Source organism: Falco punctatus (genome assembly GCF_963210335.1).
Source record: "Falco punctatus genome assembly, chromosome: 8".
In the NCBI taxonomy this organism is placed as follows: domain Eukaryota; kingdom Metazoa; phylum Chordata; class Aves; order Falconiformes; family Falconidae; genus Falco; species Falco punctatus.
In genome coordinates, this window is record NC_137588.1 from 15,479,042 (window position 1) to 15,503,726 (window position 24,685).

Consider the following 24,685-nt stretch of genomic DNA (forward strand, 5'->3'; position numbering starts at 1 on the left):
ATGTCTGGTAGCCTGGTTTTTGAGGTGAGAAGAAAGAATGTCTGAAGTGTAAAGGAACAGTATTCCTAGGGTTGCTCTGCACTCTGCAACCTGCTCTGTGCTAGAACACACTTGGCCTCAGGCAAAGCAATGGGGGTGAATATCCAGGAGGAGTACCTTTCATTTCTTTTCCCACTGCAATGTTTCCTCATGAGTGTAGGCCATGGCTTGCCCCCAAGTCTTAGTTTCATCCACATGAAGCAGTTGGCCTAGCCTTGGACTTGGTTTGGTTGCACAGTAGTGCCCAGATGCAGCAGCCAGCTAAAGGGGGTTGGAGGTGGAGCACCACTGTGAGGTGTCCCAGGGAACAGATGTCATCTTGTGCCACTGAGTGGTCTCTTCTGGTAGTCAGGGAAATTGCTTTAACAAACTGTCTTCAAGGGTGTCTCAACACCAAGGGCTCTTCTGGCCCAAATGTTTGTACTTGGTTGAGATCAGATTTCACTGCTGCTTTCTCCCTCTGTTCAGAGCTTCCTTTTGGTGCCACAGAGGAAATGTGTTTTGTCTGAGAATGGGATTTGGTCTGCCACCTTTGGAGAGCCATCTTCCAAGCAGATGGAAGTAAGATTCAGCGAGCAACATCTGCAGCCAGAGACAGAGATGCTTTTTTTAGCAGCAAGCAGGGAGCTTCTTTTGCCTGCGAGTCTGTGTCCATCTCCTCCCCAACTCCCACTAATTATGTCAGCTTGTCTTTCACCAAACTCTAGCTGCTCCTTTTCAATGCCCACATCTGTGACTACCAATTAACACAACAGCAAGTCGTCATTGCACTACTAGGCAGCCCACAGTAGCCATAATGGCATTCAAATACTGTTTTGACCTGAATTAATTCTTTTTGTTGGACAGTTACAGCCTTATGGAGGCTATAATTACAATGGTAGCTTTAGTTCTGCAGATAAAATTTAGCAGTGATGTACTGAGAACAAACAGGATTACAAGACAGTCTGTACGCCCAAATATTCACCACTTGGATAATTTAAAAGTCTTTAAGAAATCATTACAGCTGAAGCTGAAATGTACAGTGTGTGATGACATGCTCACTACTAACAGCAAAGCGTGTCACTTGCTATGGGAAGCAGGCAGTGCAAGAGCAGAATTTTTTTTTGAGCAGCATGTGACATAAATAGCAATCTTTGGGGTTTGCCGTTAAAAACATCACCAGAGACTCAGCTGCAATCTGAGGGACTTGGTGAAACAATGTTTTGAGAAGGGATTGTAGTTTAGCACATAAAATATTTAGATAAAGCTGTTGTGCTCAGCTTCCCAGAAACGAAGAGGGCACCTGACAATGCATTATAAAGAGCTTAGAAGTTCAGTGGTGGGAGGGCAGGAGAGCAGAATCAAGAGGGATGGAAAACTTATGTTGGGTAGAGATTTTTTAGGAAGCACTCCAAAGCCTGGGCCTGGAGGGGAGTGAAGGCAGAAAAAACTAGTGACTTAATAGGAAAGGATGCCCAGCCATTACTGTAGCAATGAATAGTGCCTGGGAGGCATATTCAAGCTGCTAAGGGCAGAAATGTCAGAGAAAAGGATGCCTGAGGGGAGCTGAGAAGCTCAAGGAACTCATAAGTGAAGTGAGAATTGGGAATGGATTGACAGCTTTTCACCTTTTCTTGCAAACAAGTAATTATTGCCCTGAGAAGACCAACTTGAAAGCTTAGTGTAGGTTTGGTCTGTTGCTGAATACCAGTCTCCCAAACACGGGGTATAGTTAGCTCGCTCCCTGGAAGCTCTTCCTCAGGAATACATGCTGACTACTTCCTCCCCAATCTACAAAAAAATCAAGTGCCTGATTTGAGCCAGAGCAGCCCACCCAGTAGTAGCATAAGATAGCCAGCTAAGCACCTCAGTAGATGGGCACTAGAGCCCAGCATGAGAAGAGTCACTAATGCTGAATCACTTTTGAGCTCTGCAGCAGGACAGGCACATTGGCAGGACTGACTCAGGATCCCTGCACCACTGCTTTTCAGCGTGCCAGTATGTGGATGGGGGACTGCAACCTTGGGGGCTGCTGACTAGCAGCCTCCCTGCACACTAGATGTAGTTTAACAATTAAATCTCTATTCTAATTTCCCAAGTCTATCTGAATAAATGCCTTTCTCAGGAAAGACTTCATGAGGTTTTTATGGAGCTGTGTCGTTTGAAAGCTAGTGGCCTGGAGACACACAATATATTTTTTTATTAAGTTAAGCTGACCTCTACAATCAGAATGAGGAGAGAGAAAAAAAAACCAAACAAACAACAAAACCCAAACCCCTTTTGTGCTTTTGAAAGGAAATGAAAATTTTTAAAGCTTTTTGAATGTGTAAACTTAACAGAAGTGTAAATCAGTAACTGTTTTTTGAAGGGCTCTGTGGAGAAACTATGCCTTGGATTATTGCTTAAAGATAGGGACCTTTATATACAGTACAGGGAGTCAGGCAGATTTTAACTTTACAGCTTGGAGTGCCAGATCTTTCAGAGCCAATGTTTTGCATGTATGACATCCTGCCCTTCTGTTATTATTGCCAAATGCTTCCATGCCTAGATCTGGAGAAGCACATTGAAGGGGAAGGGTGTGTATTTTCAGATTACTTCATTGCTGGGAAATAAAATACAACTCAGTGCAGATATGTCTGGCAAAATGAAGGAATATGATGGAGAAGTGAGCTGAGGGAGAGAGAGAGATGTGGAGTGCTGTTTGATTACTCCCAAATTCTGGTTTGCAGCCATAAACATACTAACAAAACAGTTTCTTTTAAGGTTACCAAGAATAAAACATTCTTAAATTTTTGGATGAACCAAAATGAAGAGATTCAAGTATTTCATCTCTGTATTCTAGCTTTTCAAAGATTTTTAAAAACTCCTGGAAAATTAAAACAAGAACAAGGCAGGTCAGTGTCATGCATATTTTCTGAGCATATGCTCAATTATCTCACTGAGGTCACTTATGAAATGAAAGACAAGCCTGGACAGATCCATGCTGGATCCTAATTCAGGTATTTCTCCAAATGGAGAGAGATCCACTAATGGTATATATTCTTTGGGAGTGATTTTTAACCAGTCTGGTACTCATCTTCCAGTGATTTCTTCAAAGCTCTTTTCTGTAGTTGTATAGAAGAGCATCAGAGGTCCTCACAGTACATGCTTCCCCTGAATCCTCTCAAAAAGGAATTTTGTTTTGCTATTTTGTATGGGTATTGATGGGACAACGGGTGATGATGGTGCCATCATTTGTACAGGTCGGGGCAAAGGATTTTTCAGTGATTAAGATGTGAAATCATGAGAGTCAGCACAAAACCTTGACTGAACTGTGTGTAGGCTGGGTTGGAGTACTGAAGGAAAGATGCCAGTCATAGGTGCTACTTGGACCATGGTCAGGATGGGAATAATATTCAGAGCAATCGAACAGGAGGAAGTGAGGGAGTCTTGAGGTACAGGGAGATTCAAAGTCTCATTCAAAAAAAGTTGAAATACATTCTTGAAATACAGTACTTGAAATACAAGTTGATAATACATTCTGACACTTTGAAAGTGAAGTAATTTCAGATATGTGTCATGAACTTAGGCAGAATAGATAGTGAACAATTTCAGACAAAAAGGGAAAAATAAGGAGGGAGCATTGTTTTTAAAATGCTGTTTTGTTTTAAACAAACTTTCATCTTCTTTTTTCCATTTTTGCTCCATTCCATACAAGCTCACTCTTTGAAACCACCTGAAATACCTTTTTTTGTCATATTTACCTTTTGTTGAAATTGCTGTAACTTGATTTGACCAGCCCTCAACTGCAAGTGGGGACTCCCATGAACTTAATGATGCAGTGAAAGAGGAGAACCTGGAAAACAGTGGGGGGTTGAAATGAATGATAACATAGTGGGAGTGATAACAAAAATATTAAAAAGATTTTTACAGCAAGAAAGTGTAAGAAGGAGTGCATGAGGGCACATGGTGTAAGTATATGTGAGGGGCCTGATGAGTAGAACAGATAATACCTTTATCTATGTGGAGAAACGTACAGAGAGGAAGAGCGAGGCAGCAGCTAAAGCAATGAAGATCTCTAGATGCAGTGAGGATCCTTTCCTCCCATCTCTCTTCTTCATTTTTTTTAATCCTTTCTTGTGCCCCACATATTCCAGGAATCAGTGAGGCTTCTTTTCTTTCTCTCTTCATGAACAGTTTTTGCTTCTTGCAGCAACACTGGCTTTAAGTGTAATTATTTCCTGGTGTCTCTGTGCATTTACCTATGCCTCCCAGCAGAGCCCTGTGTTTGGCTCAGACAGACTCCCCTGCTCTCCTCCTCCCCCATGTGATGTAGCTCCCTATAAGAAAATTTCCTGAGAAGCTTTTCAACTTCCCTGCAGGGTAGGTTTCTTCTTTCAGGCCTCAAGGTTTCATGACAACACACTCACCTTTGCTTTCAGAGCAGTTTACACTGGCTCTGCTCTGCTCTTCTTTTTGGATATTCTTTTACTCAAACAACTCCTGCAGTATGTATCATTTCAATTACCCTGGAGGTTTACACAGTGCTTACAATGAACTGAGCTGTGCTTCAAACTTCTGTCCATTATATTCTGACAAAGAAGCTCTGAGGCAAGGCTGTGTGACTGGTGAACAATGTGTGAGGCAAGGTTCAAAGGGAAGGAGCTTGTATAATAGTTACTCATAACTCTTTTCCCCTTTCCATGGTCTAGCTCATGTCCTTTAATATTGAAATTCAAGCTGCAATCAGGGGCTGAAAGTGAATCTTGGAAGAGGTTTTTGCTAATGGTAGTAGGGAAAATGTAAGTCAGCTGTTTGTTTGTTTGTTTATGCTCCTGGACACTAAGAACATACAAAACTGTTACTCCAAGCAGTCACTAAATACATCAAAGATTTATTTTTACAGAAGATTTGTTTAACTAAATATTATTCAACATACAAAGGGCTGCTTCATGGGAACTTCTACATCTATAGGGCTTGCTACTTCATGGGAACTTCTACACTTATAGGGCGTTTGGTTTTCTTCAATGCTTGCCAGCTTCTCAACCCTTGTCCCTTCATTGTCAAAGTTCTAATCACAACAGCACTAAAAGCCTAGGAAACTGCCCATTGTAACCAAAATTTCCATCCATTACTTAAAATCAGAGGAATAACACTTGTTTGCTACAGGGAAATTGGTAGTGTCCACTATAACAGGCAGTTCCTAAAAAACAGTGCACTGCTCACAGAATAGAACATCTCCTGCTTTTAGAAGTGAGGATTCCCCAGATGGGTGCCTTTGAAAGTCATTTAGTGGTGCCCTACTCCTTACGTTCATCAGTGCATGCAATCTAGTAACATATTGCAAGCACACCTGGCCAGGAGAGAGAATTGTATTATAAAAGCCTAACAAAAGGATCTCCCTTTCTTTTCTCTCCTCCTTCTGCACTTACTAAGCTAATTATTTCATTTTTAAAAAGGGAAAAGCTCTTCTCTCTTTATCCTTCACCTGCCTCCCATCTCTCTAGCTTGATCTTTGAGTGCTGTGTGCTTTGACTGTGAAATGGCAAGGGAAAAAGCTCTTACTTTCCAGTTGGAATTTCAAGGCTTGATTTTTTTGTAACCTAGCTTTCAGCTGTTAGTTGAGGGTCAAGCCACTGTAGACAAAAGCTTTCATATTTCAGAAGGCATAATTCAGCAAGATTGACTGAGGGGCTGGTGGAAGGGAGGTCTGACCATGTCTCCCTATGGTTAAGGATGATGGTGCAGATAAGGATATGTTAATGTATGTAGCCTTTCACCTTCTGACACCTCAGTTGGTCAGGACTACCTTTTTGTCACCTTGAATGATCACTCCCCCAAATATCAGGGACTTGGGCAGAGGGTCTTGCTTCTCTGGTTACAGCTGAGCTATCGAAAGGAAAGTAGGATAGGTACAGCCTAACGTGGCTATTTTTTGCCTTGAAAGAATAATAGTTATTCTGATTTTCTTAGATGTCTGAAGTCTTCTTTTCCCACGTGCCTAACTTACTAACTTTGCCCGGGGTGGGACAGACCAGCACGTCCTTACAAAAAACTGCCTCTTCAAAATGATATTTTGCGGAATAACAGCAGGAGCAGCACAATCTACTCAGCAATAGTGGGTGTGCCAGTGTTGTTCTGGAAAATCATTGCTGCTTCTCTGCTAACACTTGCTTGCAAGCCATCCCTTGCACAGCTCAAATGGACAGGGAAGAATTAATACTTTTTATTTAATTAAAAAAATACTGAGGTAGCAATAAAATTCAGCAAGCAGTTTTTCCTTAACTTCAGAATGAGTTTTTATTATTGATGATATTTTTGTGAGGACTCAGAGCTCTGCTGAATTTAGGATCTATCTGGAGTCCTAAACAAAGAAGAGGATTTCATGGCTTATACGTTCCTTTGGGATAGGACAGCCCCAAATCTTGACCTTTGGTGAGTTTCTTTTCCAGTCAAGATTTACATTTGGCTGTCCCTCCTGTGTAGGAGACTGCCCACAGCCATGTCATTAGCCATCATAGTTCTGTGGTAGAAGATGTCTTTCTCCCATACTAACAGACATTTAGACTCTATTGCACATGCACAACAATTATTTGCCACTGCTTTTCCTACCAAGTACTTGTCAACTTTTTACCCACCATCAACCCAAACCTGCAACCAATCCTTCATAGTTTTTTACTTTTTTCTTAGACTGGACAGGTTTAAATGTGCAAAAACTGGAAAACCAGGGAGCTAAAATGAAAATCCTTTGGTTCTAAAAGCCATAACTACCAGTAGCATCTTTTGCTGTATACTCTCTTAATGACTAAACACCTACTTAGCAATGCTAGGAAAATATATTTCCTTAGCTCCATTTTGCAGACAAACATGTATCCTTTATTGTTGCTATTGGCATGCTGCCCATAATGTTGATCTGCTCTTACTGAATTAGTGAGACCCTCACAGAAAACATTTCCCCCCTTTGCTACGCATGCTGCATCAACACAACTAGGTATCTAAGTACAGTACCCTTTGCTGCTGCTTTTCTGCCCTTTCTTCCTCAGACCACATAAAACCCATCTGTCAGAACTCTAAAATTACTTGTTCTGTGAAGTGAAATCTTCAAAGCCCTTCAAATATCTAACATATGAAAACTCTTCTCTATGCCATTTAGGATTACAGCCAAAAAAAAAAAAAATCCTACAAAAAGGCAAGACAGTTCCTTCCTTGCAGAGAAAATAGTTATTAACCTTCAGGATAAAAGCAGATATAATTCCAATGATGGACTTTTTTTCCAAAGGAATTATGGGAAAGGTAATTGCTGAGGACAGCAACAAGCAAGTTGTAGAAGAGCAACAGCTCCCACAAAGATTTGTTGCACTTAAGGAAGAAAGTAAAATAAGCATTCTAACACTGGCCTACTTTGGATCTACCAGAAATTCTAGTCTGCATCAGTGATTTGCAAATGGTCCCTCTTCTGACTCTGTTGTTTAAAACTTTCACAGCTCAGCAGTTGCATCTGAATTTGGTGACTTTTGCCAATATCTAAAAGGCATGATCTGAGAAGTGTTTGGTTAATGTTTAAGTTTCAAGTCACTCAGCATTCACTTTTATAAGAGCAATATATCCATATATTTAATATATTCATATTACTGGCTTTCACTTTGCTATTTTTGTACTCATTGAGACATGACAAGGCTGATTAGAGTCAGTAGCCCAAACCCAAATGTTAATACAGTATCAGAGGGGAGTTGTAAAACATACCCTGTTTGAATACTTTGAACATCTTTGGAAAGAAGGTTCATACAGCTTTGGAAAGGCAAAATCTTGTGTTTCTAGCTTGTTACATCTACGCCATATAAATTGTGCAGGAGCAATTCACAGGACATGATGAAAAGGATAAACAGGCAGATCAGCAGGATGATTTACCCAAAATCAGACATCTCCATCAGAGCAAAAAGAGCCTGAACTACCTATGCTGATAAAAGAACTACAGAAAACAGAGATACAATGACATGAAGCTTTATGAGGTTTAGAGAACACATACAACAAACATATAAGTCAATATAAGTTTTAAAGCACCTTACCAGCATCTAGCCTCCTTTTTCTTGCTGTTCTTCAGATTTTCACTGAAACTCTGATCCATCCAGGTTCTCTGCACATTTTCGGCTCCTGAGAGTGAAACTGGTGTCAGCTTTGCAATCAGAAGTAATTCCTAGCCTTGGGACCCTCTCCCACTGATTTCTTTGTGCATTTGTTCACTTCAGCACTTGCAGATTTAGGACTGTGAGCCATTCATTTTGGGCCTTCATTCTGCTGCTACTGCTGAAGCCACTGACAAAGCTTTTTGTCTGAGGACTGGTATGGTCCTTTTCAGGAATTAGCAAGAGCAATCCATCCCCATTTCAAGATGAAACAAAATGACTTGGTCAGTGCCTTGTCCAGAGAGAGGAACACAGGTAACCCATCCTGCTGACAGTTCTTAAGCTTCTGCCTTCTCAGCTGCACACAGAAACATAACATCAGCAGGTAGACTCCCTCCCCAGCAGAGGAGAAAGGGTTAAATCTTAAACAAGGCCGAAAGGAAATAAAAAAATATTTCAAACATCTCTAATTGCTGACCCTGTCATGTTACTAGCGCCAAAATAATGCCACTTTTTGCACTGCAGCAGGCCTTGAACTTATCAGGGATTAATTTATTAACATTAGTCTGGAGGTACTTATTTTGCTGAGTCAGTACTGAGCCACACAGATGCAACTATGTATTTATCGGTTTTCATTATCCTGTCTGTGGGTTTAATCACCTTAAATGGGCACATCTGAAGTCCCTATGTGCTGGGAGAGACAGAAGAGCTTCCTATAGGTTCCCGCAGGAACTACTGGGCTCTGAGTTGTGCTGACCTCATTTGATCTATGTGGTTGCTGGATGGCCTCAACTAAGCTTCTTGACAGCTCATGTGGAATGAAAAGCACTGTTAGCAGGGGCTTGTTCCCTAAACACAGTTTCCATCAAACCAAGGAATGACAATTATTTTCTCTTTCCCAGTGATTAGGGTATCACAAAAAACAACCTGCTGCTGCACTTCTTCCTTATTTTCCAAGATGAGGTAAAGATTAGGAGAAGGGGTGAGGGTGGGGGGGCAGTTGAAGTCAGAGAGGTTTGAGTTTTTCTTTGCTTTCATCTGTCCTCAGATATCATTCACCACTCTAGTGAAGAGCATGAACTGCCAGCTGATTTGTGTGGCACATTTGCATGTTAAGATCCACCAGTGGCTGCTGCAAAAAAAAGATGTGTTTTCTTACGGAGGAGCAGTCTCAAGGGCAGCTGCTGGCTGTTGACTGGGTTTTCAAGGCAAGCACCCCAGCTCTGGAGTGCCCTAGGGAACAGTCTGAGTGTACATCTGGCCCCACTGCAACACGCAGTGCTGCTGCAGCACACTTACAGAATTACTTTCCAGAATGTTTGCAAATGTGGTATTTCCCAATTTCCAGAAGACCTTGAAAACACTAGATATGCTCCAGCCATCCAGGGAGGTTCCTCCCACCAGGCATTAACCTAGCTGTGGTGCGACCCCATCTCTTTCTTACAGTGGGACAGGGAGGGAAGAAGGAGGCTTAGGCTTTGTATCTGGTGACTTCAATATCTTAAAATGGAAAAGCCTGGTGCAATGTTTATTTTAACTAAAGGTATTTCCATGGCCCTTATCACTGCATCATCTGAACCAAGGCCAAAACTGCACTTTCCTGTCAGGTCTGCAAGGCTGGAAGCAGACAGCTGAGGGGTAAGTGTCTAGTGAGTGGATGCAGCTGGAGTTTGTTAACCTGTGAGGCCCACTGAAGCATACAAAAGGAGGAAGGGTAAGGAAGTGGGGTAAAGGGTTGAGTGTAGTTTGGGAAGGGGTTTGGTGTTGTCCTTAGATCCTGGTGCAAATAGTACTTTTATTGGAGAACCTGTCCTGTTTCTGAAATGAGGAGAATCTTTTGCTCTAGTCCTTTAGGCCTTTTTCATCTGTTTGTGAGGCAGGCTGTTTCTCACCTATCAGCGTTTCCCTCAGTTCTACTACATCTGTCTTGAAGAACATATGAGACTGAGAGCTAGTATGTGCACTAGAAGGAAGCTGAGATTGAAAATGAAGTATCCTTGGCTTGCAAGGTAACTTGGTCCCTCCAAGCAGAATATTGTGTAGAATATATCCCTCAGCATGTTCTTGGGCTCATTTGGAAGGAGTTATTTTACCCTGTAAATCTCTGTGGGTTTTGTGAGGAACTGGCAAGCATGAGGCTAGTTTAGTGAAGGACTTTGTGTTGTCTTCTCCCTGGAAGAACAAGTATCCTTCTCCCTACCTGGCAACTTACTCGAGCCTGTTTGCCCTGTTGCTCAGTCCTGTGCAAAGATCTCATCCTTTGACAGGAATAGCCTTTTCCTTGCAAAGTTTTGAAGAAGAGCCTGGGTAATTTGGCTTCCATCTCCTCTTCTAGGAATGCTACAGTCTTTTTCTCTTAAAGGGTCTCTCTGTATGGTTTCTTGATCTGAAAGGAGTCCATGCCCTGTGCTGCCAAAGGCAGATTCTTTTTTTCAGTGGAAAATGCTATTTTTGTGGGTAGTCATGAAATCATTCCACAGAAATAGCTAATCCAGGCCTTGACTCTTACATGACTGCATTCTGCCAGTTGCTGTTTTTATAATAACCTTGTGCAGTCCCGCTTCCATGAAACTTTCCTCCTGTGCTTTGTTACACTAATTAGCTGTCTTGCCTTGATTTGGATGGTGAAGTCCTGCTTAGTGTGCCTTCCCTAACTTACAGTTTCTGTCACTGGGACTTTCTGGAAGGAAAAGAATTGTCATACATACCAGTAGTAGATGAGTAGAAATTGCTTCATCATTTGAAAAAGCTATTGAGTGGCCCTTAAATGCTACTAAAGAGAGGTACTGCTATGCTGTTAATAGAGGTTTGGTGGGTGGAGAGGGGGGAAAACTAAGAGATAGGAGTTCAGTTCCTGTGTCAGCAAGTCATGACACTTCTGTTGGCCTCGGCTTGCTTTTATGGAATGAAAATGCAGTTTCCTTCTACTCTGTTTAGATTGTGTAGTTAGACTGTCAGGGCTTCAGATCAGAGACTATATATGATCATGTATAGGTATGTAAGAGCCCCAGGTTCTGGGTCTTAGTACAAGATTATTACAAGAATAATAATGTGAGAGGCTGGCACAGGAGAGAAAGAGCCATTTCACTGTGATATTTGCAGCTCCTCTGAATGTGCCTATCACTGGGCCATAGACCGGGAAGTCCTGGTCTTATGATGACTTGGTTAGTCTCATTTCTACAGCCTACCAGTGGGCATCTTGATGATGCTTTAGACTTTGGTGGTCACTTCATCGAAGAGGAAAAACCCAATGCTGTATGATTCCAGAGATCAGTGATATCGTGAAAGTGGTGAATTTTCAACAGATAACTGAGGCAGTTTGCCATAGATTTATAGGTTGAAATGGGCTTTGTACAAAAAAGCCTGAAGAATAATACAGGGTAAAGAAAGTATATTCTGTATATTTCTTACTAGCTTAGAAGGAAAACTAAATCCACCAAAATCAGGTACATACCACAAATCTTGCAAAGTCACATAGTCTGACTTTTAAACTTAGTAAATGTAAGAATGCTGGCAGTGTTTCCTGTTGGCTTAATCTCAAGTAAAGGATTAACTGCCCACCAGCAAGTTTTGAAGTGAGTCAGGAGCTAGCCTGAAAACTAGGGTTCTGGGCTGACTCTGGGCTAGGTACGTCAAAAGCTCTGCAACTTGCGACTAATTGGGGCACAGCTACCAGTATTTCACCAGTTTTCATCATATCCACTTAAAAAAATGTTTCCCCATGGAAAACACAAAATAGGGTCCATTATCCACAAGGACTTTTTAAAATTTTTTTTTGAAGAAAGCAGTGTCTGTCATAAGCCATTCTGCCTTTGACCTAATCTTGAGACCTCATTCATCCTTCTGCTCACAAAAACTGCAACTCATGGAAACTGGTCAGTCCTATGGTCTTGACACTGAAAGACAGAAAAGAAAACTGAAGTGTATAAAGTAACCTTTCCTCTGGTACCTCCCCTCTGTATCATTAATCAGTGGCTTAAGGACAGGGTGTAGCAAGGCCTGCAGCTGAGCTCCCCCTCCAGGACCCAGATTCTGCACCGTTACCATCTGGTAGGTGTGTTTAATTAAGTGGGGAAGGTTTGGCATTTTATTACCTACCCCATCTGCTTTATCCTTTGTATTTTCTTGGCATCTTGAGTTACATCTAATGACATTTTCAAATCCAAGCCACCTATTTTCCAGAAAAGTCTTTCTCCAAGACAATGGCAATTTAAAGAATACTTTGAAATTGAAAGGGTAGCAGTTCCTGCTCCCATAAGTGAAACTTTTTTTTTCCCCCTTGGCATTAATTTGCTTTTGAAGGGAGTCACACATTTACTTCTTTATTTCTGTATCTCAATTGCTCTTTTGACTTGTCTTACCTCTCAGGCCAGTTCTGTATATTTCTAATTGGTTTTCAGACAGTATTTTTGCTCAGTCTGCAGGTACTTGCTCCTGCATGCACCCAGCTTCAGCTTGGGGTATAGAAAATGCAGCTGGCTTCTATCAAGAGAAGCCATCCTTGCACAGGGAAGGTAAGTGCAGCAGTTAAGTCAAAGGTTGTGACTGCTCTTGGAAAGTATTCTCAGTGTGTCTTTTGGTGTGGGGTGGCTGATCGCTTTGTATCTTGCTTCTCCATAGACTTCTCCTTGTGTCTGCTTATTTTTCTTTTTCCTGGACACTCGTGCTCAACATTGTTTGATTTTACAGAGACTGGTCTTTGAACAGCTGCCAGCCACTCCCCTGGGTACTGCCTTGGCTTTCTTGTGCTCTCTGAAAAACAAATATGAAACAATTAACAGGAAGATCAAAATCACTCAGTGCTTTTGGAATCCCTGAGAGGAATCTGTCTGGCACTCAGGTACATCCCAAGGCTGACAGTCTTGTTCTTTTATTTTCTTTCTTTCCTTCTTTGTCTTCTCATCTACTCCAATTTCTTTTTGTTCAACAAAAGATTGTACCCTCCACACCCAACCAACCAATATAAAACTTTCTGAAGTTGATCAGCATCTGCTGCTTACATTTTTGCCATCTCTGATCAATGGCTCTGCCATGGCCTAGTGAGTGTTAGGGATAGATTAGTACTACATGCCTTTCTGCTGCTGGCCTACTTGATGATGATGATGAAACCATTTCTCCTGTCTGTGCCTCAGTTCTCTAATCAGTAAAACACTACTTATCTGTTCTGGAATCTCATGATAACGAGAATTCTAAGAGGTAGTTATTTTTAATTATGTCAAGTGGATGACATTCCAGTTATTGTACAGATGGTGAAGATTGTTTTACATAATGGTTATTTATATTAAAGGTTATATCTTTTTCCAAATAATAACTAAGATGTAATAATTAAGATGACATAAGAAAAGATACCCACCTTCTAAAAGTAAATTGTGTTCTAAGAAAACCTATTTTTTCCAGCAGAAATGTTACAGCCTTTTACAACAAATATCTGTTAGTAACTATGCCTTTACCATGTCACTTTTATCAAAATTCTTCATAAGGGAAAAATACAAATTGTCTCCAGCGATTTGATTTGAAAACTTTTAATAAAACTGAACTTAGATCATTTGAATTACAACCATTCCTCACTCCTCTAAGCTCCATCTTATCTGGTTATCTTGACCAGTGCATGGAAAATTTGTCCTGTGAATTGCACAATGCTGCACTTCAGTGCTCCTTTTAATTCTCCAGCCAAACTCCATTTAACTTACAAAATATAGGATGATTTTCTTTAAAAAGGATTGTGACTGGGGATCTCATTTATGCTAAGACACAGTCTGCCTAATTACAGCCAACTGAAGTGGTGGTGGGGTAGACATGAATGAGTTCCTACTTCCAGAAGCCATCAAAGAAGAGTGGGGACCCAGATTTCTCAAAGAATAGAGTGTTTTGGCATCAGATCCAACCTCCCTCCTAACTTAGGTCACTCACAGCACCTCACTAGGCTGATATCTTCTGACAGAGCTCATCCTAGGAAGATGCCCAGACTTGTTTTAACATCTTCAAATGATGGGCAATATATTGTATCCCTTACTGAGACTTCTAAACATACTGTGGTTAGAGGTCATTCTTATTTCAGCTGACTCCAGCCCTGGTGAATTTTTGGTTCTCTGGTCTCTTTTTAGTGGAATATTCTTTCTTCTTATGCTGGTAGGAGAGATCAGGCAGGACAGGGTCACAGTTATAGGAAGCATCACTGTCATCAGTAGTCAGGAGCATTCCTATGCAGAAACAAAGACCTTGAGGTGGACTTAGCACAAACAGCAGAAGATCTGAGAGAGATTTTTCTAGTGAACTCTCATAATGGGCTATCACGTTTTGAGCTAGCATTACCTGCTTGGGAGCAAGGGTTCCATTTCTGGGTATGCAAGAGAGAAAGAGTTTCCTCCAGGCTATTACAAGTACAAAGGCTAGCCAAAATGACTTTTCTCACAGCTAGCCACACCTGGGATATTTTTTTCTGGGCCCAGCATAGCTATGTGTTATCTATATGAACTGCAGAGAGTAATACATCTTTGCGTCGGTGAGGACAGCTGGACATAGACTTCTTTACATTAAATGACTAGACAGAAGGCAGTGGCACTCTGTTGCTGCAGAGCTGGTTGAGTCAAAAGACATTTGCTCAAGCTCAGGGCTGGAGAAGTATGGAGATTGGAGACACTCAGAGTGTGGAGGAATACATGCAGAGGTTTGGTCTGTCCCACCTTGGTCGACATGACCTACAAGGACCTGCAGGCTAGCTAAACAACCAGAGGGTCCCACTAAGCATGTTTTTCATGTAGAAGCATATCTTAAAGCACTTTCCTCTCAAAATCTTGTTTGTCTTTCTTTTTCCAGGTAACAGTCTTAGGAAAGCCACTTGGGAAAGTTTTCTTTTGCTGAAGAAGTTGATAGGTGTATTCTGATGGCATTTTGTTACTTCTGGTTTGACTGGGGCTTCTCACAGATGGCAGTTAAGATGAGGGGGAATATAACAGCTGTGTTAAATCCTGGTAGCATTGTCCACAACATTTTCAGACTCCTTTGTTTTAAAGACCTAAGTTGTCACAAACTTATGCCAAGATTGTTAGCTGTCATTTTGCTCCCTCATGCTGCTTTGTGAGCTGTGATTTGCGCTTGGCTGGCTGTTTCAGATGTAAAGCCTGCTGAGTTTCTTCCTGGAATATCCCAACACAGTAAACAAGGGAAAGCAAAGGCAAAGCTCTTCCTGTGCAGCCAGCTGGAGTGCCTGTGCTTTCTCAGTTCTTCGTGCATTCTTACCCTTGACCCCAGTTTGCTATCCAGTTCCCTCTGTGTCAGGTTCTCCTGAAAGCTGTGATTTCCTCTTCTGACAGGCAGCAGGAAGATGAGAAAGCTGTTGGGCAACCTTTGCTCTGAGAGTACTGGAGGGTTATTAACAAAGCATGCCTGACAGGCAGGGTTTAGGAAATACTGATAACATCAGGAAGAGGGAGGAAAGTAAACAGTCCAGTAGCTTAGGCTGTGTTTGTCATTTTACAATTGGCCCAGGCTAGTAGCTTTATAAGCTGGTCTTTCCTTTGCAGTGTCACTGTCACAGACTTGGTGCTGCATATGAGGTCACACCATTTCCACCAGCAGCTGAGATTGATTCAATTCCTTTAGCTGAGACTCTCTTCTGAACCAGTCCAAAGGTTGGAGAAGTTAGGGCTTGGTTGCAGCACCACACAGGAGGTTAAAATAATACAACTTACTCTGTCCTCATATGTGAGGGTGTGACAAAAGGGAAGACTTTATTTCCACTGCCTCATAGCCACTGCAAGGAGAAGCCACTTATTTTACAAGGGAATCAAGGCCAGGAATAGAACTTGTGTCATTGACTTCCACTAACCCAGCTTTACAAAAGCCAGCTAGGACATTTAGCTGGGAACTATGAAATCCCATCCTCTGGGCAGTTTGCAGCTCAGCTTTTGATATAGGCTTTTTCTAATTATCACTGACAGGCAGATCGAGGGTAAGATTATACATTTGAGTTCTTGTTTTTTCTCTTCCCTCCCCTTCTTCATATCATGTGTCAGCTCTAGTTTCCAAGCACATTTCCGTGTCAAAGCACTAAACTTCATCCATCATGAGCACATTTGTGCAAGTCTTAATAAAACAACCCTGCTGCCATGTCTCTCTGGGAAGGTGGAGACTCCAGTTATAATGTAACATGACAATGGAAGCACCATGAGGCTGGGTAGTGAGATTATATCTTTTCCATTTGTGCAGTAACTGTTGTTTAGTATGGTTTGTCAGTCTGTCAGATGAAGGCACATAGCTATCTGTGAAGAATTATTAATGAAGATCCAGACATTTTTTACTGCTGGAAATGGATCACTTCACTCTTCATCTTGCTGACTTTTCACATTAGAAATCTAAAAATAGCCCTGAGTTTATAAGGAAAGACTTTCAATATCTGGCAGGTTTTGCCTTTCCTTTGCTGTAGTCCATTTCCCAGAGGAAAGTTAAATACACAAACCCATTTTCTAGTGCTTTGAGCTGAGTATTTCAAAGCCATAAACATGAATACAAGGTGTGCATCTTCGTTAAGCCCATTCAGTCCACCAAGCCCCCTTGTTATCCAAACAGAAAGCAAAGACCAAAAAATCCCTTCAACCTCTGATAATTTACACTTTTCAGGAAAAAACAGGTTAAGAAAAAGAAGTGCTAATCACACCAGCTTGAATAAATTTGGTGTTGCCAAATGCTGTACAGCTTTCCCCACTTTTCCCTGCCAATACAGCTCAGCCCCTTTTGAAGCAGGCCTGCTGTCACAAAGCTGGGCCATGCTGGAGCAATGTCTTTCCCTTGCACCAGGATGTGTTGGGGGACACCAGGGGCAGGAGAAGTGTGTGGGGGAAAGAGTGTTACACAGCGGCTGTCTGCTGATGACCCACATTATTGCTTTATGACTTAGAAAACTCATTTCTACAGATATTGTAGAAAGAAGCCTTGACAGGGCTTGCTTTCTGGCTCTTCTAAATAAATGGCTGAAACCCAGAAATATTATTGACTGCTAAGGCTTTGTTGTTGGGTTTTTTTGCTTCCTGTCCCCCGCAACATAGAGGATCCAGGAGCTATTTAGATCCCCGGAACTTCTGGGTTTCAGATGCCAAGGGAGAAAGTCTGTGTAGTTGTTTGTAGTATCTTTCCATTTTCCATCAGGATGATAGTGAGATGCTCAGCTGGTGTGGATGAGCTGGCCTTTCCAATGGGCATATGCCAAAGGCACCAGGATAGGTGTGTGTAACACAATACACGCTTCATATATGGGCAGTGAAGCTCCCTGTATACATATGTCCGTGTGCACATACACACATATGCCTAATTCAGAGACCACATTAGAAATGGATGGTTCATTTCCCCCCCTTACTTCCTGGAGAATGGGATATATTTTGTGTTCAAATGCACAATCCTCAGGTGTGCCTCTGCATTGCATGGGGCAAAACTTTCAGTGAAACTATGGCCAATGCTCTGAAATCCCAAGAAAGGGACTGAAGATCAGACTCTTCTCTCTGCCAAAGAACCTGAATGTTGTTCCACATGATTTAACATAACTAACTGATTCTCTTGGATATACTGGGGCTGCGTTCTACACTTAATGCTTTCCAAAACCAAACCAAGTCAACAGAGTGCTCTGCAGTGCAAAGCAAAACAAAAATGCAGAAAGTTCATGTGTAGTCACTAGACAAAAATTTGCTAAGTACCAGCAGAAATGAGGAGTTAATGCATCCCATATGTGGCAGCTAACCTGTGTTTTATAAGATTTTCCATGAGGTTTCTGAAAAAAAATTCTATAGCAGCAAATGAGATCAAAAATCCATTTTCTTGTTAAACTGGACAGCTGACAATCAGGCTGCATTTTCTTCCATAGCTGAGTCTATAAATATAGGCTAACGAACTTGGATAGGATTCCCACTATGTTAAAAAAAAAACAAAACAGATGACAGCCTCTAGTATTCCTGAGCAGTAAGACACTTAAGGGCTTTAATCAGCTTCTCAGCAAGACAAGATCTGAAATAGTTCAGAACATATTTACCTTTTAATGCATCTTGTGGAGATGTAACTTTTTACAGCCTTCCTAGGTATTTTTGTATTCATAAGTTGCAGTTAGACCATGTGTCTTGCTTCTTGTACACTGTGCACATAGCTCAGTTTAATTTGATAAACTTGGTGATGCCTTCAACAGATGTTCCGGTGTTGCCATAGCACTGGTGTTTAATCCTTACTGGGATGGAAATGCATTGTATTGGACTGTACAATGCCTGAGGAGGCCGGGTTTGATTTGTTTTTTCCCCTGTTCATTTTAAGTGTGTTCTGAACAGCAGGGATAAGAAATATTATTGTTTTCATGTGCTGACATCAATTCTGCAAGAAAGGTCAAACCACTGGAATTCTGTTTACCATTGCATAGGAGAAGGATCAGTAGGCTAGGGCTGAAAACTAAAAGCAACATGTTTCTCCCAATGATTGCCTGGAGTGCAGATGTGCTGGGGGATTTTGCATGTATGACTTTAAGGGCTTAGGCTGGTAGAAGTAGCATGTGAGGAATTTTGACCTAGAATTCCTGGAAAAGAATGTGTCCCAAGACAAACTGGTAACAATAGCACTACAGGCTGAAGCAGCATCTCCATCTCTTAGTATCCATGCAGTTCCCATGCTGGCACTCAGAAGATTGTCTCTTCCTTGGCCATTTTCATGGTTTTAACACAGCCTTAAATGCAATTAAGAGAACTCTTCAGATCTTCTTCACATCTCCCCAGGAAATCTCATCTGTGTAGAAGCCAGCAGTTACCTCTAAGAACAGAGCAGAGAACTGCTGTTCCTTTGAGACCACTTGCAGAGCCTACTTTAACATTTGGGGGGACCTTTAACCTCTATAGAGGTTAGAAATTGTAAAAGTATCAATAGATAACTTGCCACATAGTCATATTCTTAGTTTCTTCTGACTCTAAGATTCTAGGTAGCTTCATTCACTTCTGTCTGTAGCCTTCTACACGATCTTCAGGTGCAAAGTGCTCAAGTAATGCAAAGTGTTCCTGCTGAAGAAAAAAGTCAATGAGAAAGATGAAGAATGCAGCAAAGTGTGAGGGCAAACTGTAAATGTTTATGTGGAAGATGCTATTTCCTTGCGTCACACAATATTACCATCTGAGCTGGCCTTGGAGATTTATCTGTTCCTGTATAGCTTTCCCAGAAATAAGTAATAAGGATCTGGACAATTAAGAGCAGCCTACAGCTCTGTCAGGGGGGAGACAAATGGAAAGAGAGGAAAGAAGTTCTGGTGGGTAAGAGATGCTGTGATGACTGGCAAATCTGGAGACTTTTGTGAGACAGTCCTCCATAAAAATCACAGGGACAGCCAGGAAGGCCAGCATGACATTGTGTCAGCAGGTGATGTAGGAAGATACAGGCATAGGTTTCCCATAACTTGGTGTGCTGTAAGGGGTGCACCAGAGGATGTGTTTATCATGCCTCCTGGCAGAGCCATGTGGTGACTTCAATGAGCATGGGAAAGACAGCTCAGAAGTTGAGGCCAAGGGAACAGCAGTGTGTTTGTGGTGGGAGAAAAGCTCAATCTCAGAATGACGGGACTGATTAGGATGCCAGAATTAGCAGTCTATTCATACCTTTTGAACTGCCTTAGGACTGCAGGAGGAGCAGGTTTCTCCTGTGGCCGGCAGAGGACCAGGTCACTGAAGTGGCATAGAGCACTCAGTGCTGTAGTTGACTGGAAAGACCATGAAGGGAAACACTAAGGAGCAAACCCAGACAGGGAGCAGGCCCAAAGCCAGAAACAGTGGGTGCAGTCTCACAGGATATGCCCCACAACACTGCAAAATGCAAATACATGAGTAACCGTATGCAGCCTCCTCCAGGAGGCAGGAGTTTCTGGTACTGCCAGCAGCGGTGGGGTGATGAGCCAGCACAGAGTGACACAAGCTTGAACCCTGAGCTACTGTCTCCAGTTGAGCCTTGGGAAAGCTTCTCCTGGCGGACATGGTTTTTTTGTGTTCCCCAGTTTGGGGTAGGCTTTGGTATTCCCCCAAATGGTCTTCATGGGAATAGATGATTTCTTCTAATGTGCCTGAGTTTCTGCCTTGTCTCATAGACACGGCTGCTCCTCAGGAATATGGAACCTGTCTGGACATTTATATCCCTCTGAACTGGCAGATGAGAGTTTCCCTTCTCTAATAAAACCCTTGGCCAGCTTACCTTTAGCCAAGCATTGCAATTAATCCAAGTCTCTGCTAAGTGATCTATTCCTTAATTATTCAGTGACCCCAGCAGACTGTTTGTACAGAGGGGGAAGAAAAGCTATGGGAAATTGTTCTTTGGTTGGGGTTTTTGTTTGTTTGTTTGCTTGTTTCAGGCTTGTTTTGTTTGAGTTTTCCTGTGGACAGTAGCCAGATCTTTGTCCAAGGCTGCCTGTATGTGAACAGGGCATCACAAAGACTAAATAACCCCCATTGTTAGCCTTCTGTCACTATCCCTTGGCACATAGGTCTAATTTGGAAACAGAGAGGCAGCAAAGAAAACAGATGTTGAGAATGAAATTTGCAGGCTGACAAGGATACAGGAAGATCACTGTACAAAAGAATATTTCTTGGATGATCACAGCCAGTGGACAGAGAAACTTATGCATCATAAGTGGAAGAAGATGATAAGCAGTCTTCAGCATTTCTCTGTTCAGCCTTTACCGTATTTGTGCTCCTGCCAAATCTTGTTACCTCTTCATTTACAGTGATTCTGGAAACTATCCTTTCCTTCTGAACCTGACTGCAAAATCTTTGAGGGTGGATCAGGGACTGGGCATGATGTCTTTCAGCATTTATTGCATTTTGGTTCATCCTTGTGGATCAGCTTTTTTTTGTCTGAGCTTTCTCCAGAGCTAAAATCTTTTCCTGCTGTTTCTGATCATGCTTCTTCCTTTCTTGAGAGCCTAATCGGTTCCTTCTATTGTCAAATTCAGTGTTTTCATCCTCCCCTACTAGTTGCACACATCTCAGCCCCAGTGCACCCCCTCAGTGCATCTAACATCATGGCAAGCATGAGGCATCAGCAAGATCTTCTACTTTACCAGCATAACCTCATCTTTAGAACTATATACATTACAGCCAAGTATAAGGGGAAAGTAGAGCTGGAGGGGCACTCAGCACTGCAGGAAGGTGTAGAAATGGCTGTCTTTGATTGGGTGTGGGAAAGGAACCAGTGTGTCAGAGGGCTCTATAGTATCTTTAGAAGTCTGGAGAAGAGTGAGGAAAGCAGGCTAAACTGCATATGGCCAGAAGCTGTGCTGTCCCACTAAATGTATTGTCAGTGCTTGTATGTAACTGACAACCTGTTTGGTGGCGGAGACATATGAAAAATTCTGGTGTAGAACAGGCTCTGTGCCTCTTTCTGCAAAGTGGCAGACGCTCTCAAACTGGTGGACTGACACTGAAATGCCGTATTGATACCAGACAAGCTTCAGATGTGGAGCAGTTCAAGGCCAGTGTGGGAGGAGGCTGAAATGTAGGACATGTTAAGGGTCAGTATGATCCACTGAGATAATGCAGAAATTCCATCTGACATCTGAAATGATGTAGCCAGGAAAAGATAAGGCCCACCCTAGGAGGAGAGACAATAATTGTTTTTTAGTGTAACAGATCAGAGATTAGATATTTCTGTCTGTAATCTGCTACGTTGGAAACAGTAGCTTCCTGTGCTGATGCTAAATATTTAAATTGAGGACTGTGACTGTCCGCAACATCCTCCTCCATTTATCTCCAGAGAGAAAGGATTAAATTTCCATCCAGCTGAAGTTAATTTTGAACTTGGAAACACTGTTACTTCTTTCTTCTTTCTCTGATCATTTCCTTATAGATGAATGGAGGAGCCTGGGTAAAACAAACCAGAAGGAGCAGCAGAGGCTCTGCCAGCTGGGGACATGCAAGGGGACACTGATTTAGGAGGGCATGCTGTTGACCTTCTGGGAAAGCTTGTAGTGCTGTCTGTAGCTCTTACTGTCTGGTGTAGACAAGGAAAAGAGAACTGAAGACAGTGACTAGCAGGTCTTTTTCTCACGCATTTTCACTTCAGTTTTGTTTTCCCTTGAAGTGCTATTACTGAGCAGGGTGGTATGTAACACTCCGTTTGCTATATAAAGCAAGAGAGCCAGGGAGCTTTAAATGAAAAGTAGTTAGCCTATTTTGTTTTTTTCCCCCTTCTAAGGAAACAAGCAGGGCTTTGGTCTGTTTTTACATCTGCTCATGAGCGCACTGCACAGACCCCATGCCCGGAGACATGTTACAACCCCACCTCCTTCTAGCACACCAAGCACATGTACCAGCATAAATGCATAAGCAAAGAATCGGGTTATTTTCTCTCTGTGAGGTGGATTTATTTCCCACCCCCTACTGTTCCCGACCTTTTTGCCCCCCTTTGGCAGGCCCCTTACACTTGTACTCTGGAAAAACAGTAGTAGCTAACATTTGTGCCTTTGGCAGTAAAACCACAGGCCTCACAAACCCCAAATGGCAAAAAGACATTTCCATTCCAATCCCGGTTTTAAATTAAACTGTAATGAAAAATCAGCAGTGGCAGCTGGGACCAGAGGCAGTGATTGTCTCGAGGAACAAAAAGGGGGAAGGAGGAGGAGAGAGGGAGAGACTGCAAGGAAAGCTCAGCCTGGTAATAAAGCAGCTGGTAAACATTCAAGTAAAAAGAAATTAGAAAAACAAATCTAGCAGAGAGGGAAGCATAGACGCCTACCCTTCCGCACAGTGCCACAGCGGAGGGCCGCAGTGAGCCGTGTCCCGGGCGGGCGGCGGGTGGGAGCTGCGCAGTCCTGTGCTGACATCTGGAGGAGGCGTGTGGCAGCCCGGGGCTGAGCTCATCACTCCTGCCCCGGCCCGGCCAAGTGACACCCGCCTGAGCTCCATCCCAGCCACAGAAAGGCCCCACAGCTCTCCTTGAGCGGTGACACACGTGACACTTTGTCTGCCTCTCTAGACATATACAGGCAGCCACGAAGCACAGAACGAATGGGTAGTGGTGCTCCAGGAGTTTTGGTAGGTTTTTCAATGAAAAATGGAAGGCTAGCCATCACAACTCTGGGTTTGTTTTTCATGTGTCAGTTCTTCAAGGAGTCAAAGTTTTCTTTGGCAAGCAGACACTTTATTTTGTCCCAGTGGGAGGCTAAAATAAGGAAGACAGACCAACTTTGAGAGGGATGTAAGTCTACAATGTGAGATTTGTTGGAGGACTTGTGCTTTTTTCTTAATAATGTATACAACAATTCAGCACAGACCTGACTTTCATTTTCCTGGCATACCTTAGAGACAATCACAAGAATAGAGTGCTACATCTCATCCTCATGGACAGAATTATAACATCTATGAACTAAAAATGACTTTATATTTTTTTGTTTTTCTCAGTAGCTATTATTTTTTGTATTTCAACACCCCTGCATAGGACTGAAGGATAAAAAAAAGGAGAAACTTTTAGCTCTAAGGAATTTGCAGTGAAGGAAGGCAGGCCTGGGAGGAGAAGTAGAAGTGCAGAGGAGCGCAGGGACGCTCTAAAGGTCACATACCAGAACAAGGTCTCTGAAGAGAACTCAGTGACCCATGCACAGGACTACACAGCCTTTCCAGACCCACTGCCCCTCCTGGGACCTAACATAGATCCAATAGGGTGAGACTGAAGGGGTTGTGGTACTCACACCCAGTGCAGGTAGATGCCTCATTCATTCAGCGGCAGTGCACAGCAAATAACTGCACAAGGTCACACCACTCACTTGCCTATACAGTTTTGCAGTCAACATACACAAGTGCAGGAGCTACACATCCCCATTTACTCTGCCAGGTCTGAATACAGCCTTGATGTGACTTGCAAGTTTTAGTCCTTTGCAGACCACAGAAAGAAGTCCTGATACAAAACAAATATTTTGTTGATCTTTAATATTTAACACTATCTGGAAGATAAATGAGTTGCTAGCCAAGTATTCTCTTTAGATTGTAAGACACATGGTCAAACTGGTACCTGAAATTAAGATCCCAATCCAAGCTCCTCAAAAATAGTTAGGTGCTGAAGTTCTAAGGAAGTCCCAGAGTAGTAAGCACCTGAACATTTAGACCCTAAATTTCCAGACTGCTGAGCACCACAAGCTTTTTCACTGAAGTTATAGGAAAAAAACCCTGTATGTATTTAAAAAATAAGCCAGTTATATTTGCATCTAAATAAGAATTTAGAACCCATATTTAATTCAGAGGAACTGTGCACCAACTTAGAAAAGTCTCAGCCTATCTTTGTGCCCCAGTTATACCAGATGGTAACTGTTGTGCACATCTACCTGTAGAACATGCTTCAGTGTCTATGGCTCTATATTTTTGTGATTGTTGGCAAAAAGCTGTCCAGGTTATTGTGTCGTAGGAGAAGGGAATGAGATACCAGCTTCCACTGAACAAATTGTGCTTCATTCCTTGGCAGTCTTTTAGAGGAGGAAGAGAAAAAAATTACAGAGGGAATTTCAGAATCTTCCACCCATGTATCCATCACAAGACACACAAGCAAACCTCAAGTAGAAGGATGTGCGGTGGCCA

General features: G+C 42.3%; 1 long non-coding RNA gene across 1 annotated transcript in view; it reads right to left on the reverse strand.

Annotated features, from left to right (window-relative positions):
• LOC308068895 overlaps nucleotides 1-23,835 on the reverse strand; it is a 40,370-nt gene extending 16,535 nt beyond the window's left edge. The window contains exon 1 of the long non-coding RNA XR_013930180.1: nucleotides 3,762-23,835. This is a non-coding gene — a long non-coding RNA (uncharacterized lncRNA). The remainder of the gene's footprint in view (nucleotides 1-3,761) is intronic.
• Between the last annotated feature and the right edge of the window lie 850 nt (nucleotides 23,836-24,685).